At 53.2% G+C, this 16,245-nt stretch overlaps 1 protein-coding gene across 2 annotated transcripts in view; it reads left to right on the top strand.

Moving 5' to 3' along the window:
- The first annotated feature begins 4,030 nt into the window (after positions 1-4,030).
- Positions 4,031-16,245, top strand: part of LOC144754145 (flotillin-1-like) — a 229,764-nt gene continuing 217,549 nt past the window's right edge. The window contains exon 1 of one of the 2 annotated variants that reach the window (XM_078641724.1): positions 4,031-4,227. The gene's annotated coding sequence lies outside the window, so the exon portion shown is untranslated. Of the gene's footprint in view, positions 4,228-14,231; positions 14,487-16,245 lie in introns of those variants that run through there. The other variant, XM_078641725.1, reaches the window with a different exon arrangement.

Here is a 16,245-nt window from a genome sequence, read left to right on the forward strand (position 1 = left end):
CCTACCTAACCTAGTGGGAACTAAACTCTCTTGAGTTGGAAAAAATGTGTGCTAGACCCTTAACTACCCAACCCCAAGTTCAGTAGAACTTACCTATTCTAGTCTTGATGTATTAAATGTACCTAATACCTTTAGTGGTTTTCAGTTAATCACTCAATGAGATTTATCTGGTAAAACAACAGCAAGCTTGAATCCCAACCACTTCACACCAATGTGAGAAGTTGGCCTGGTCCACTAATTAAAGTGTTACAGCAAATAAATAATGGACGAAATGCTGACAATACAAACATTCTCCCCAAGTCAAACGATCTGTGTTAAATCCATTGTTATTTTGCCTACTACACCATCCCAGTTTGGACCCAGCCATATTCAAATCAGTCTTGACCCTGTTCCCCATGGGAACAGTCCAGACCAAACTGCCAGGCCAGGTCCTCCCTGGACCAGAAAAAAGCATCCTTGGACCAGTTTCAGGGTATGTCACCCTTCTTCAGCCAGGCTAGCTTGAATCCAGTGGCACAGTGAGCAAGGGAGCCTCGTCTGGGCATACCTATCCCACTTAAGGCGAAAAGTGTTACAGCAAAAAAAATGATGGACGAAATGCTGACAATGCAAACATTCTCCCCTAGTCAAAAGATTTGAGTTAAATCCATCGTTCATTTGCCCACTAGACCATCCCAGTTTGGACCCAGCCATATGCAAATCAGTCTTGACCCTGTGCGCCATGGGAGCAGTCCAGACCGAACTGCCAGGCCAGATCCTCATTGGATCGGAAACAAGCATCCTGGGACCGGTTTCAGGATTGTCGCATCGCACCGGAGAGCAGTAAGAGACGCATCACCTCCCCAAACAGTAAGGAAGCGGGCATCTACTCCCCTCTGCAGCAGTAAGGAACAGATGCATCCACTCCCCTGAGTGTAAGGAACCAATGCATCAACTTCCCTACAACCCTTTTGTTTTCCTTGCGTTACGCATCCAAGGTACATTGAGAGTAAAGTGTTGCATTTACAACCTGAGAGAACTGAACTATTTTCTGCCATTTTAAAGTCTATTTTTGAGTACAGTATTATGGATTTTTGTTGTTTGTGGTCTCATGTTAAATCTATATAAAGAATACTTATTTTTATACTACAACTTGTGTGGTGTCCATCTGTAGTGTTGTCACTGTATTACTGTATGTGTTCACAAATGCTTTAAACACTGTCTTTGAGATAAGCTTGCCTGCTCATGCCAAGCTACCAAGGGGGTGAGTAGGGGTTATTTTAGGAGTGTAGCCCCTTACCCTGACTAGAAGCAAGGGTCCCTATTTGGTTAAAGGTACCTACCTCTGCCTACTAGAGACACCCAAATCTAACAATACATAACACTGAATCCATAGAACGATAGTAAATAGCACAATACACAGCGGGCTCCAGGGGGAGACCGAACCATATACAAACAAAATGGTATAACAACAATGACTTCACTAGACACAGTGCCTGGAGCAGGTAGAATCGCTGGGACCCCAAGGAACCACCCAAAGTAGTGACACAGGGGACCCACGGAGGACAGGTGCAGTGTGAGGACACAGACGCGAGCCCCATACAACTCTGGGAAAGTCGCGGTTGGAAAATTACAGTTTAAGGACACTTCTGGGAGGACTTCAAGCAAACCCTTTGGAACATAGAAGGTTCTAAGGAGAGCACCCTCATGAGTACCAAGGTACCCGTGTTACCTATCCCAGCGGAGCCAGGTGCATAGGGGTCAAGTGGTGTCAGAAACCCTTGTCGTTTTCAATGGCGTGATGCGAAGAAGTGCTGCTGCCGGAAGATGAAAAGTGTCCGGTGGAATCCAAACCTGGATCCGAGGTGAGAAGAACCTGAAAGCAGATGGGACAGAGTCTGGGTCACTTCAGAGTGACCAGGGGCTGAGTAGACGAATACCCACCAATGTCGGGTGAGAAGATAGGATGCTTGACTCTGCAGCCACGGGGACCAGGAGACGTCAACGATGACCAAAGTCTGGAGATGAGCTGTCCCACGAAGGAGGTCGAGTGCTGGGGGGTCAGTGTCCGGATTGAACACCACTAAGCCTTGGCAACGGCAACCCACGCGGGCAGAGGAAACCAGTTACGGTGAGGACCAGCAAGGTCCTGGGGACTCTCCAAGGAACCAGGGAAGCCCACGGGAAATCAAAGTTACCTTCACAGGGACCCACAGGCCAAAAGACTAGGGATCACGAAGGGACCTCGAGCTGAATCACAAAATATCAGCCCACGGGACACTCATGGAGTGTGGGCCGGAAATCTTCAGAGGAAATACTGCTCGGGGTCAGGACTACACATAGCCCAAAGCACAGCCTCAGGGGTCGCCAAAAAGCAAAGGCTGCTGCAGAAGTACACAGTGCACAGGGGTACGGGTTGCACGGTCCCCACGAGGGATACTGGTCTCAGAATTGCTGAGATGTCAGATCAACCTCAGGAACACTTGGGAAACCACCTCCTGTGTTGCAGAAATCTTCGGAGTTCTCAGGAGCTCGGTAGATGCAAATCGGTCAGATGCGTTAAGGTGCCTGCTGCTGCAGGGAAGTAACTCCTTTTCTCCAACTTAGTAACATTCTTCTGTCGTCCAGTGAAGTGTAGGTCGTTGAGGTACTTGGTTTCTGCTTGCAGAGTTTAGTCCAGGTAAAATCTAAAGTCCTGTAGTCAGGGTTCCTACTTTATACCCAAGGAAGGGGTTTGACAAACTCTGGGGACCCACCTTTGGGAGGGTCAGGACAGAGGGGTGCCTACACCCATGTCCTTTGTCCAGTTTTGCACCAGAGCAGGAGCAAATGGCTCCTGAAACCGGTTTGAGCTGCACTGTGCACAGGGACACCAAAGGTGGCCCCAGTGCAGACTTTCTGGCACTCTCAAAGTGCACCCACCCAGCCCCAATACAGTAAAGCTTGTCTGGGAGGTGGTCACACCTCCCTCTGACAGGAAACCTATTGTCAGGCCGTCCTCTGCTCTAGCTTGACTGAGCAGCAGGAGGTCAGACTCGTGTCTGTGGCTGGCAGCATCCATTTTATGATGCCCAGGTTGAGAAATCTGCTACCAGGTGTACCAGTGTTTCACATAAGTCCCTCTAGAAGGGTGGAATCATACCTCCCCCGCCAGTTACTGGCGGGGAGGTATGATTCTAAGGTGTTTGACACCGAACATGACATGTTTCTAAGCAGTCGTTTTAAAGTTAGAATTTACCGCAAGGTTATAAGCACTTAAATATATATGGTTGGCTGCATCACAAACAACCCAGGAAAATAGGTTCCGAAGGCTGCAGAGGGTCTCTGTTCATGCAGGAGTACCCTCTCACATAAAACCCAGCACCCTGCCTTCAGGATTGATAAGGCCTGCCATAGGGGTGACTGATAGGTTTATATGTGATGTGATTTAGAATAGATATAGGTAACCTATATGTAAGTAAGGGGTGTATGCACCACCTTACACAGGCTGCAGTAGCAGACCTTTGGTGCCATTTTGAATGGTCTCTCAGAGGTAACACAATACATGCTGCAGCCCATGGGAGGCCTTAGGGGTACCTATGCCCTGGGTACATGGTGTACCATATACTAGGGACTGATAAGAGTACACCAGTATCCAATCTCGAGTGTACTTAAAGTACATGCAATCAGTTTAGAGGAGAAAGCAGATAGACTGGGGTCCTGAATAGCAGGATCCCAGTCAGTCTAAGTCGAAAACAGTGATACATCAGCCAAAAGTGGGGGTAACCACAAGAAGCAGATCCTACTCTCCTATAAAATCTATTAAATACTTTGTTGCTTTTTGGCCAGTACCCACTCACCTTCATGGCCCACCCATGCTTCTTTAGGGCCCACCCAAAGAAAAATATTCTAGAGTTGGGCCTGCTGCTACTGAAGTGTGTGCAGGTGGGTGTGACACTGAGGGAGCACGCCAGGAATGCTCACTCCTTACCGTCACAGCCAGTAAGTCACTGGTAGGACGTGTTATTCGCGGAAGGTGCCTCAAGGGGGTGAAAGTGCAACTACTATTTCTATCACTCGCACCTCTAACTTCTAGCTGCCTTTGAAAGGAAGCGCCCTGGGAGAACCATCGTTTCCCTCTGCTCTCCTCTAAGCGCTATTAATATAAGGAGTTACTTAGCAAGGAGCAGCGTCGTCCATGCAGCGCCTGGAAGTAAATAAGAGGCACCGGTGGCCTGGAACAAAAAGACGTTAAAAGAAGTTTTGTAGGTAAGGTCAGTTTTTTCTCAAAGTTTGCACCTTTCCCCAGCGCGCCAACGCCTGAATCCGGCACTGATTGTTTTTTTATTCATTGGTTGGTTTTATATTTTTTGGCGGAGGGTCTGGGTTCCTGTTCTTCTCCTTTATCGCTCATTGCCAGCTTCACCAAAAGTGAGTATCCATTCATTTCAAGAGCTTTTCGTGTAAGGAGTAGATCTTCAACAACCGGGGGAAATCCTGACTCAACATATTTACCTCAGAATTGTAATTCCCTTTGGAAATCCTTCCATGTTCAGGTGCTTTGCATTTTCATTTGAATGTATCTGTGAAGGGCTGTATGGGTGGGTGAGTGTGTGCATGGGTGTGTTGGTGAGTGTTTAGATGTCTCAGTGGTACATGTGTGAGTTACGACATATGTGAAAGGCAGTATATGTGAGTGTTGGACTATATAAATAACTATGTGAGAGTGAGTGATTGTGAGAGTGGCTGTATGGTGAGTGTGTGCTTGTATCAGTGATTGTATGAGAGAGTACATTTGTCTTAGTATATGTATGAATAAGTGAGGTGGTGTGTGTATAATTATGTAGGTGAGTAAATGGGAGTGTGATTGATTCTTTGCATGCCTGACTATGTGTGTGAGTAACTCTGTGGGTCAGTGGCAGTGTGTGAGTGTCTGTATAGGTGTATCAGTGCATAGGATAGTGCTGTATTGATGAGTGACTGCATATATGAGTTACTGTATGGGTGAATGAGTAGTTGTGTGTGTAGACCTAGGAATCAGTGATTGGGTATGTAGTATCTGGTATTGGTGTGTCTTTGGTTTCGAAAATGGTAGTCTGTATTTTAGAGTTGGTGTATGAAAGGTTATATTAGGGTGTGAGGAGGTGCATCAGATTATCACGTGGATGATGTAATCAGTGATGTCATTTGAGATGTCATCGGTGATGTCATCAGTGATGTCATTTGAGATGTCATCGGTGATGTCATCAGTGATGTCACTGACCATGTCATTGGTGATGTAATATGTGATGTCAGCCCCACTGCATTGCGGGGGGGCGAGTTATAGTTAGCTCAACTAACTATAACGGCCGAATTTCTATGGTTTTGTACGAGTGTAATGTCCAACTAACTATAACGTCCCTGAAACCTGTGTTTTTTTCAGTGAATTTCTAAGGTTTTCCAAGGTTTTTTAAATGCTAATTTCTAACTATAACGCCCTTGAAACCTATGTTTTTTCCAGTAAATAAATATTTATATCAAGCAGGATGGAGATGTGAAGGGGGAAGCAGCAAACATAAGAGGGGGCAGGTTCATTGCTGCTGCTGTGTGCCAGCATGCCTGGTGGATGTGATGTACCCCGGGAAAGGTACACCGCTGCTGATCAGTGCCTGCAGGGTGTGACGTACCCTGGGACAGGTTCACTGCTTCTGCTGTGTGCCTGCAGGGTGTGACGTACCCCGGGACCGGTACACTTCTTCTGTGTGCCTGCAGGGTGTGACGTACCCCGGGACAGCTACACTGCTGCTGCTGTGTGCCTGCAGGGTGTGACGTACCCTGGGACAGGTTCACCGCTGCTGATCTGTGCCTGCAGGGTGTGACGTACCCTGGGACAGGTTCACTGCTGCTGCTGTGTGCCTGCAGGGTGTGACGTACCCTGGGACAGGTTCACCGCTGCTGATCTGTGCCTGCAGGGTGTGACGTACCCTGGGACAGGTTCACTGCTGCTGCTGTGTGCCTGCAGTGTGTGACGTACCCTGGGACAGGTTCACCGCTGCTGATCTGTGCCTGCAGGGTGTGACGTACCCTGGGACAGGTTCACTGCTGCTGTGTGCCTGCAGGGTGTGACGTACCCCAGGACAGGTACACTGCTGCTGCTGTGTGCCTGCAGGGTGTGACGTACCCTGGGACAGGTTCACTGCTGCTGCTGTGTGCCTGCAGGGTGTGACGTACCCTGGGACAGGTACACTGCTGCTGATCTGTGCCTGCAGGATGTGACGTACCCTGGGACAGGTTCACCGCTGCTGATCTGTGCCTGCAGGGTGTGACGTACCCCGGGACAGGTACACTGCTGCTGTGTGCCTGCAGGGTGTGACGTACCCCGGGACAGGTACACTGCTGCTGCTGTGTGCCTGCAGGGTGTGACGTACCCTGGGACAAGTTCACCGCTGCTGATCTGTGCCTACAGGGTGTGACGTACCCTGGGACAGGTTCACTGCTGCTGCTGTGTGCCTGCAGGGTGTGACGTACCCTGGGACAGGTTCACCGCTGCTGATCTGTGCCTGCAGGGTGTGACATACCCTGGGACAGGTTCACTGCTGCTGTGTGCCTGCAGGGTGTGACGTACCCCAGGACTGGCACACTGCTGCTGCTGTGTGCCTGCAGGGTGTGACGTACCCTAGGACAGGTTCACTGCTGCTGCTGTGTGCCTGCAGGGTGTGACGTACCCTGGGACAGGTTCACCGCTGCTGATCTGTGCCTGCAGGGTGTGACGTACCCTGGGACAGGTTCACTGCTGCTGCTGTGTGCCTGCAGTGTGTGACGTACCCTGGGACAGGTTCACCGCTGCTGATCTGTGCCTGCAGGGTGTGACGTACCCTGGGACAGGTTCACTGCTGCTGTGTGCCTGCAGGGTGTGACGTACCCCAGGACAGGTACACTGCTGCTGCTGTGTGCCTGCAGGGTGTGACGTACCCTGGGACAGGTTCACTGCTGCTGCTGTGTGCCTGCAGGGTGTGACGTACCCTGGGACAGGTACACTGCTGCTGATCTGTGCCTGCAGGATGTGACGTACCCTGGGACAGGTTCACCGCTGCTGATCTGTGCCTGCAGGGTGTGACGTACCCCGGGACAGGTACACTGCTGCTGTGTGCCTGCAGGGTGTGACGTACCCCGGGACAGGTACACTGCTGCTGCTGTGTGCCTGCAGGGTGTGACGTACCCTGGGACAAGTTCACCGCTGCTGATCTGTGCCTACAGGGTGTGACGTACCCTGGGACAGGTTCACTGCTGCTGCTGTGTGCCTGCAGGGTGTGACGTACCCTGGGACAGGTTCACCGCTGCTGATCTGTGCCTGCAGGGTGTGACATACCCTGGGACAGGTTCACTGCTGCTGTGTGCCTGCAGGGTGTGACGTACCCCAGGACTGGCACACTGCTGCTGCTGTGTGCCTGCAGGGTGTGACGTACCCTAGGACAGGTTCACTGCTGCTGCTGTGTGCCTGCAGGGTGTGACGTACCCTGGGACAGGTTCACCGCTGCTGATCTGTGCCTGCAGGGTGTGACGTACCCTGGGACAGGTTCACTGCTGCTGCTGTGTGCCTGCAGGGTGTGACGTACCCTGGGACAGGTTCACCGCTGCTGATCTGTGCCTGCAGGGTGTGACGTACCCTGAGACAGGTTCACTGCTGCTGATTTGTGCCTGCAGGGTGTGACGTACCCAGGGACAGGTACACTGCTGCTGTGTGCCTGCAGGGTGTGACGTACCCCAGGACAGGTACACCGCTGCTGATCTGTGCCTGCAGGGTGTGACGTACCCCAGGACAGGTACACCGCTGCTGATCTGTGCCTGCAGGGTGTGACGTAACCTGGGACAGGTTCACTGCTGCTGCTGTGTGCCTGCAGGGTGTGACGTACCCTGGGACAGGTTCACTGCTGCTGATCTGTGCCTGCAGGGTGTGACGTACCCTGGGACAGGTTCACTGCTGCTGTGTGCCTGCAGGGTGTGACGTACCCTGGGACAGGTTCACCGCTGCTGATCTGTGCCTGCAGGGTGTGACGTACCCTGGGACAGGTTCACTGCTGCTGCTGTGTGCCTGCAGGGTGTGACGTACCCTGGGACAGGTTCACCGCTGCTGATCTGTGCCTGCAGGGTGTGACGTACCCTGGGACAGGTTCACTGCTGCTGTGTGCCTGCAGGGTGTGACGTACCCCAGGACAGGTACACTGCTGCTGCTGTGTGCCTGCAGGGTGTGACGTACCCTGGGACAGGTTCACTGCTGCTGCTGTGTGCCTGCAGGGTGTGACGTACCCTGGGACAGGTACACTGCTGCTGATCTGTGCCTGCAGGATGTGACGTACCCTGGGACAGGTTCACCGCTGCTGATCTGTGCCTGCAGGGTGTGACGTACCCCGGGACAGGTACACTGCTGCTGTGTGCCTGCAGGGTGTGACGTACCCCGGGACAGGTACACTGCTGCTGCTGTGTGCCTGCAGGGTGTGACGTACCCTGGGACAAGTTCACCGCTGCTGATCTGTGCCTACAGGGTGTGACGTACCCTGGGACAGGTTCACTGCTGCTGCTGTGTGCCTGCAGGGTGTGACGTACCCTGGGACAGGTTCACCGCTGCTGATCTGTGCCTGCAGGGTGTGACATACCCTGGGACAGGTTCACTGCTGCTGTGTGCCTGCAGGGTGTGACGTACCCCAGGACTGGCACACTGCTCCTGCTGTGTGCCTGCAGGGTGTGACGTACCCTAGGACAGGTTCACTGCTGCTGCTGTGTGCCTGCAGGGTGTGACGTACCCTGGGACAGGTTCACCGCTGCTGATCTGTGCCTGCAGGGTGTGACGTACCCTGGGACAGGTTCACTGCTGCTGCTGTGTGCCTGCAGGGTGTGACGTACCCTGGGACAGGTTCACCGCTGCTGATCTGTGCCTGCAGGGTGTGACGTACCCTGAGACAGGTTCACTGCTGCTGATTTGTGCCTGCAGGGTGTGACGTACCCAGGGACAGGTACACTGCTGCTGTGTGCCTGCAGGGTGTGACGTACCCCGGGACAGGTTCACCGCTGCTGATCTGTGCCTACAGGGTGTGACGTACCCTGGGACAGGTTCACTGCTGCTGCTGTGTGCCTGCAGGGTGTGACGTACCCTGGGACAGGTTCACCGCTGCTGATCTGTGCCTACAGGGTGTGACGTACCCTGGGACAGGTTCACTGCTGCTGCTGTGTGCCTGCAGGGTGTGACGTACCCCAGGACAGGTACACCGCTGCTGATCTGTGCCTGCAGGGTGTGACGTAACCTGGGACAGGTTCACTGCTGCTGCTGTGTGCCTGCAGGGTGTGACGTACCCTGGGACAGGTTCACTGCTGCTGCTGTGTGCCTGCAGGGTGTGACATACCCTGGGACAGGTACACTGCTGCTGATCTGTGCCTGCAGGGTGTGACGTACCCTGGGACAGGTTCACTGCTGCTGCTGTGTGCCTGCAGGGTGTGACGTACTCTGGGACAGGTTCACTGCTGCTGATCTGTGCCTGCAGGGTGTGACGTACCCTGGGACAGGTTCACTGCTGCTGTGTGCCTGCAGGGTGTGACGTACCCCGGGACAGGTACACTGCTGTTGCTGTGTGCCTACTGGGTGTGACGTACTCTGGGACAGGCATACTGCTGCTGCTGTGTGCCTGCGTGCTTGGAGGGTGTGATGTACCCTGGGACAGATGTACTGCTGCTGCTGACCTGTGCCTTGTGGGTGTGACGTACCCCGGGACAGGTACACTGCTGCTGATGTGTGCCTGCAGGGTGTGATGTACAGAGGAGAGGTACACTGCTGTTGGTGTGTACCCGGTGGGTGTGACATACTCTAGGACAGGTACACTGCTGCTCTTGTGTGCCTGGTAGGTGTGAAGTTCCCTGGGACAGGTACACTGTTGCTTGTGTGTGCCTGCTAGGTGTGACGTACCCCGGAGCAGGTACACAGCTGCTGATGTGTGCCCGGTGGTTATGATGTACCCTGGGGCGGGTACACTGCTGCTGTGTGCCCGGTGGGTGTGACGTACCCTGTGCCAGGTACTCTGCTGCTGGAGTGTTCTTGCTGATTTAGGTACCCTGGGGCAGATACTGTATTGCTGATGCGTTCCTGCTGGGTGTGACCTACCCGGGACAGGTACACTGCTGTTCATGTGTGCCTGGTGGGTGTACGTACTCTTGCCTGCGTGCCCCAGGATAGGTACTACTGCTACTTACCGAGAGCAGACGATGTACATATGTTTTGGCAGTGCCCCCAGCTCGACGTCTTCTGGCAGGAAGTGAGTAAAATCCTAGACATAGTACTAAGAAAAACGACAAATGTAAGTATAGACCTTGTTATTTTTGGGGTTAAGGCGCAGGAAGGGGTAACAAACTTTACAAAAAATGAAGAGAATCTTTTGTTTTTGTTGATTTTGCTGGCACGGAAGGAACTCTGTATTAAGTGGATAAGACCGGTTCCTCCTATACACATAGAATGGGTTGCCTCTGTAAACAGAGTAAATAAGATGGGCAGAAAAGGGAAACCTAGTAGGAAGTACAACTTCTGGGACATATGGGAGGATTCTCAGTTTGCAAACTAAATGCTGTTTCCTATGTATATAACATGCAATGGGCTATATCCAATGATTATGCGATGGCAATAAATTTACAAGCTAAATGCTTGTGCGAGTGACCAGGGTGGTCAGTTCCCCTAGAATGGAAAGATTTATTGAAGGTGTTATGGAAATAAGGGGACCCCACTCTGAATACGCACACAGGGAGACTCCCCGAAATCACATCCAACCCTCGGATTAAAGAAAGGGGCCGTGAAGGACCAGAAAACAGAGAAGCGGGTCCCTGAAAACTCTGTATACACACTATTGCAGAATGAGGATAAAAAAAAATGTAAAAAAAAAAAAACACTGCTACTCAGGGCCGGTTCTAAAGGGTGGGCCAGGCCCACCCAAGGAATACCCTGGCCCACTCAAGGCCATTCGGAACAAAAAACAAGTGTTTTTCACTGTAATGTTTTACAGGGTGTGCAGCCGCGTGGACTCACCCTCATCGTTTATTTTAATGATTACCAACCATGGCCATAGGATACTTTCAAGCCTGGGAGAGGGGTGAAGTCAGTAGAGTGTATTAGCTGCCATGATGCACAAATGACCAGCATATATATGTCCTGAAAACTGAATTATGATTCTGAGCTTGTTGTATCGTATTTTTAAACTTCAATGCTTTGCAAAGTAAAAAGCTGCCAACGTTTTTTAAAAACACGACAAGCCGTAAAGTGGCTTTGTATGGCAGCAGAAACATCGCTGCTGCTGCACGTGACCAGGAGCATGTTGCGGGCTTAACATTCTGCATCTTAAAGATTCGACAAGCAGCGTCCAACCCCTTCCCCAAAGCCAGAAACACACCAAAGAAAGCGAAGTATGTAGCTCTTTGGGTGCTGATTATTGTGCTAAAAATGTCAAAAGCGGACAGATGTCAGTACCTAAAATATCAAATCTGTGAAACACTTTGTTGTTTTTTGGCCCGCACCCACTCACCTCCATGGCCCACCCATGCTTCTTTAGGGCCCACCCAAAGAAACAATTCTAGAGTCGGGCCTGCTGCTGCTGAAGTGTGCTCAGGTGCCAGGAGGGTGTGACGTACCCCGGGACAGGTACACTGCTGCTGGTGTGTGCCAGGAGGGTGTGGCGTATGGGACAGGTAAACTGCTGCAGTGCTGGTGTGTGCCTGGAGGGTGTGACGTACCTCAGGACAGGTACACTGCTGCTGTGTGCCTGGAGGGTGTGACGTACCCCGGGACAGGTACACTGCTGCTGGTGTGTGCCAGGAGGGTGTGGCGTATGGGTCAGGTACACTGCTGCTGCTGTGTGCCAGGAGGGTGTGACGTACAGCGGGAAAGGTACACTGCTGCTGCTGTGTGCCTGCTGGGTGTGGCGTATGGGACAGGTACACTGCTGCTGCTGTGTGCCAGGAGGGTGTGACGTACCCCGGGACAGGTACACTGCTGCTGATGTGTGCCTGCTGGGTGTGGCGTATGGGACAGGTACACTGCTGCTGGTGTGTGCTCAGCTGCCAGGAGGGTGTGACGTACCCCGGGACAGGTACACTGCTGCTGATGTGTGCCTGCTGGGTGTGGCGTATCGGACAGGTACACTGCTGCTGATGTGTGCCTGTTGGGTGTGGCGTATGGGACAGGTTCACTGCTGCTGGTGTGTGCCTGCTGGGTGTGGCGTATCGGACAGGTACACTGCTGCTGATGTGTGCCTGTTGGGTGTGGCGTATGGGACAGGTACACTGCTGCTGGCGTGTGCTCAGGTGCCAGGAGGGTGTGACGTACCCCGGGACAGGTACACTGCTGCTGATGTGTGCCTGCTGGGTGTGGCGTATAGGACAGGTACACTGCTGCTGGTGTGTGCTCAGGTGCCAGGAGGGTGTGACGTACCGCGGGATAGGTACACTGCTGCTGCTGCTGTGTGTCTGCTGGGTGTGGCGTATGGGACAGGTACACTGCTGCTGCTGTGTGCCTGCTGGGTGTGGCGTATGGGACAGGTACGCTGCTGGTGGTGTGTGCTCAGGTGCCAGGAGGGTGTGACGTACCCCGGGACAGGTACACTGCTGCTTATGTGTGCCTGCTGGGTGTGGCGTATGGGACAGGTACACTGCTGCTGGTGTGTGCTCAGGTGCGAGGGTGTGACGTACCCCAGGACAGGTACACTGCTTCTGCTGTGTGCCTGCTGGGTGTGGCGTATGGGACAGGTACACTGCTGCTAGTGTGTACTCAGGTGCCTGGAGGGTGTGGCGTATGGGACAGGTACACTGCTGCTGGTGTGTTCTTGCTGGCTGTTGCGTACCCTAGGGCAGGTACACAGCTGATGATGTGTGCCCAGTGGGTGTGGCATACCCCGAGACAGGTACACTGCTGCTGGTGCGTGCTCACGTGCCTGGAGGGTGTGACACTGAGGGAGCACGCGAGGAATGCTCACTCCTTTCCGTCACAGCCAGTAAGTCACTGGTAGGACTTGTTATTCGCGGAAGGTGCCTCAAGGGTGTGGCGTATGGGACAGGTACACTGCTGCTGGTGTGTTCTTGCTGGCTGTTGCGTACCCTAGGGCAGGTACACAGCTGATGATGTGTGCCCAGTGGGTGTGGCATACCCCGAGACAGGTACACTGCTGCTGGTGCGTGCTCACGTGCCTGGAGGGTGTGACACTGAGGGAGCACGCGAGGAATGCTCACTCCTTACCGTCACAGCCAGTAAGTCACTGGTAGGACTTGTTATTCGCGGAAGGTGCCTCAAGGGTGTGGCGTATGGGACAGGTACACTGCTGCTGGTGTGTTCTTGCTGGCTGTTGCGTACCCTAGGGCAGGTACACAGCTGATGATGTGTGCCCAGTGGGTGTGGCATACCCCGAGACAGGTACACTGCTGCTGGTGCGTGCTCACGTGCCTGGAGGGTGTGACACTGAGGGAGCACGCGAGGAATGCTCACTCCTTACCGTCACAGCCAGTAAGTCACTGGTAGGACTTGTTATTCGCGGAAGGTGCCTCAAGGGTGTGGCGTATGGGACAGGTACACTGCTGCTGGTGTGTTCTTGCTGGCTGTTGCGTACCCTAGGGCAGGTACACAGCTGATGATGTGTGCCCAGTGGGTGTGGCATACCCCGAGACAGGTACACTGCTGCTGGTGCGTGCTCACGTGCCTGGAGGGTGTGACACTGAGGGAGCACGCGAGGAATGCTCACTCCTTACCGTCACAGCCAGTAAGTCACTGGTAGGACTTGTTATTCGCGGAAGGTGCCTCAAGGGTGTGGCGTATGGGACAGGTACACTGCTGCTGGTGTGTTCTTGCTGGCTGTTGCGTACCCTAGGGCAGGTACACAGCTGATGATGTGTGCCCAGTGGGTGTGGCATACCCCGAGACAGGTACACTGCTGCTGGTGCGTGCTCACGTGCCTGGAGGGTGTGACACTGAGGGAGCACGCGAGGAATGCTCACTCCTTACCGTCACAGCCAGTAAGTCACTGGTAGGACTTGTTATTCGCGGAAGGTGCCTCAAGGGTGTGGCGTATGGGACAGGTACACTGCTGCTGGTGTGTTCTTGCTGGCTGTTGCGTACCCTAGGGTAGGTACACAGCTGATGATGTGTGCCCAGTGGGTGTGGCATACCCCGAGACAGGTACACTGCTGCTGGTGCGTGCTCACGTGCCTGGAGGGTGTGACACTGAGGGAGCACGCAAGGAATGCTCACTCCTTACCGTCACAGCCAGTAAGTCACTGGTAGGACTTGTTATTCGCGGAAGGTGCCTCAAGGGTGAAAGTGCAACCACTATTTCTATCACTCGCACCTCAAACTTCTAGCCGCCTTTAAAAGGAAGCGCCCTGAGAGAACCATCGTTTCCCTCTGCTCTCCTCTAAGCGCTATTAATATAAGGAGTTACTTAGCAAGGAGCAGCGTCGTCCATGCAGCGCCTGGAAGTAAATAAGAGGCACCGGTGGCCTGGAACAAAAAGACGTTAAAAGAAGTTTTGTAGGTAAGGTCAGTTTTTTCTCAAAGTTTGCACCTTTCCCCAGCGCGCCAACGCCTGAATCCGGCACTGATTGTTTTTTTATTCATTGGTTGGTTTTATATTTTTTGGCGGAGGGTCTGGGTTCCTGTTCTTCTCCTTTATCGCTCATTGCCAGCTTCACCAAAAGTGAGTATCCATTCATTTCAAGAGCTTTTCGTGTAAGGCGTAGATCTGCAACAACCGGGGGAAATCCTGACTCAACATATTTACCTCAGAATTGTAATTCCCTTTGGAAATCCTTCCATGTTCAGGTGCTTTGCATATTCATTTGAATGTATCTGTTTTGAGACTTCATTTATTCTGGGTTGGTGGGATTCTGTCGTCCCCCCCGGCCTGGACTCCCTCCTCACCCTGCCGTAGGAGCCTGAACTTACACCCCTCACCACCCGGGGGTGGTGGTTCTACACTAAGCTTCTGTTGCCCGGTTGGGACAGACCTTATCCTAACTCTGGTCAGCAGCAGGAAAGTGCTCTGTCCTGTGTGAAGTGCTGACGCCCACTCTGGTCTGCAGCAGGGAAAGTGCTCTGTCCTGTGTGAAGTGCTGACGCCCACTCTGGTCTGCAGTCGGGAAAGTGCTCTGTCCTGTGTGAAGTGCTGACACCCACTCTGGTCTGTAGCAGAAAGTGCTGTGTGAAGGGCTGATACCCACTCTGGTCTGCAGCAGGAACGTGCTCTGTCCTGCGTGAAGTGCTGACACCCACTGGGCTTGAGCAGGAAAGTGCTCTGTCCTGTGTGAAGTGCTGACACACTCTGGTCTGCAGCAGAAAGTGCTCTGTGAAGTGCTGACACCTACACTGGTCTGCAGCAGGAAAGTGCTCTGTCCTGTGTGAAGTGCTGACGCCCACTCTGGTCTGCAGCAGGGAAAGTGCTCTGTCCTGTGTGAAGTGCTGACATCCACTCTGGTCTGCAGCAGAAAGTGCTCTGTCCTGTGTGAAGTGCTAACACCCACTTTGGTCTGCAGCAGGAAAGTGCTCTGTCCTGTGTGAAGTGCTGACACCCTCTCTGGTCTGCAGCAGGAAAGTGCTCTGTCCTGTGTGAAGTGCTGACACCCACTCTGGTCTGCAGCAGGAAAGTGCTCTGTCCTGTGTGAAGTGCCGACGCCCACTCTGGTCTGCAGCAGGAAAGTGCTCTGTCCTGTGTGAAGTGCTAACACCCACTTTGGTCTGCAGCAGGAAAGTGCTCTGTCCTGTGTGAAGTGCTGACACCCTCTCTGGTCTGCAGCAGGAAAGTGCTCTGTCCTGTGTGAAGTGCTGACACCCTCTCTGGTCTGCAGCAGGAAAGTGCTCTGTCCTGTGTGAAGTGCTGACATCCACTCTGGTCTGCAGCAGGAAAGTGCTCTGTCCTGTGTGAAGTGCTGACACCCTCTCCGGTCTGCAGCAGGAAAGTGCTCTGTCCTGTGTGAAGTGCTGACACCCTCTCTGGTCTGCAGCAGGAAAGTGCTCTGTCCTGTGTGAAGTGCTGACACCCACTCTGGTCTGCAGCAGGGAAAGTGCTCTGTCCTGTGTGAAGTGCTGACACCCACTCTGGTCTGTAGCAGAAAGTGCTGTGTGAAGGGCTGACACCCACTCTGGTCTGCAGCAGGAAAGTGCTCTGTCCTGTGTGAAGGGCTGACACCCACTCTGGTCTGCAGCAGGAAAGTGCTCTGTCCTGTGTGAAGTGCTGACACCCACTCTGGTCTGTAGCAGAAAGTGCTGTGTGAAGGGAAATTTATTTCTTCCTTCCG

The sequence above is a fragment of the Lissotriton helveticus genome, chromosome 5_1 (assembly GCF_964261635.1).
Source record: "Lissotriton helveticus chromosome 5_1, aLisHel1.1, whole genome shotgun sequence".
Classification (NCBI taxonomy): domain Eukaryota; kingdom Metazoa; phylum Chordata; class Amphibia; order Caudata; family Salamandridae; genus Lissotriton; species Lissotriton helveticus.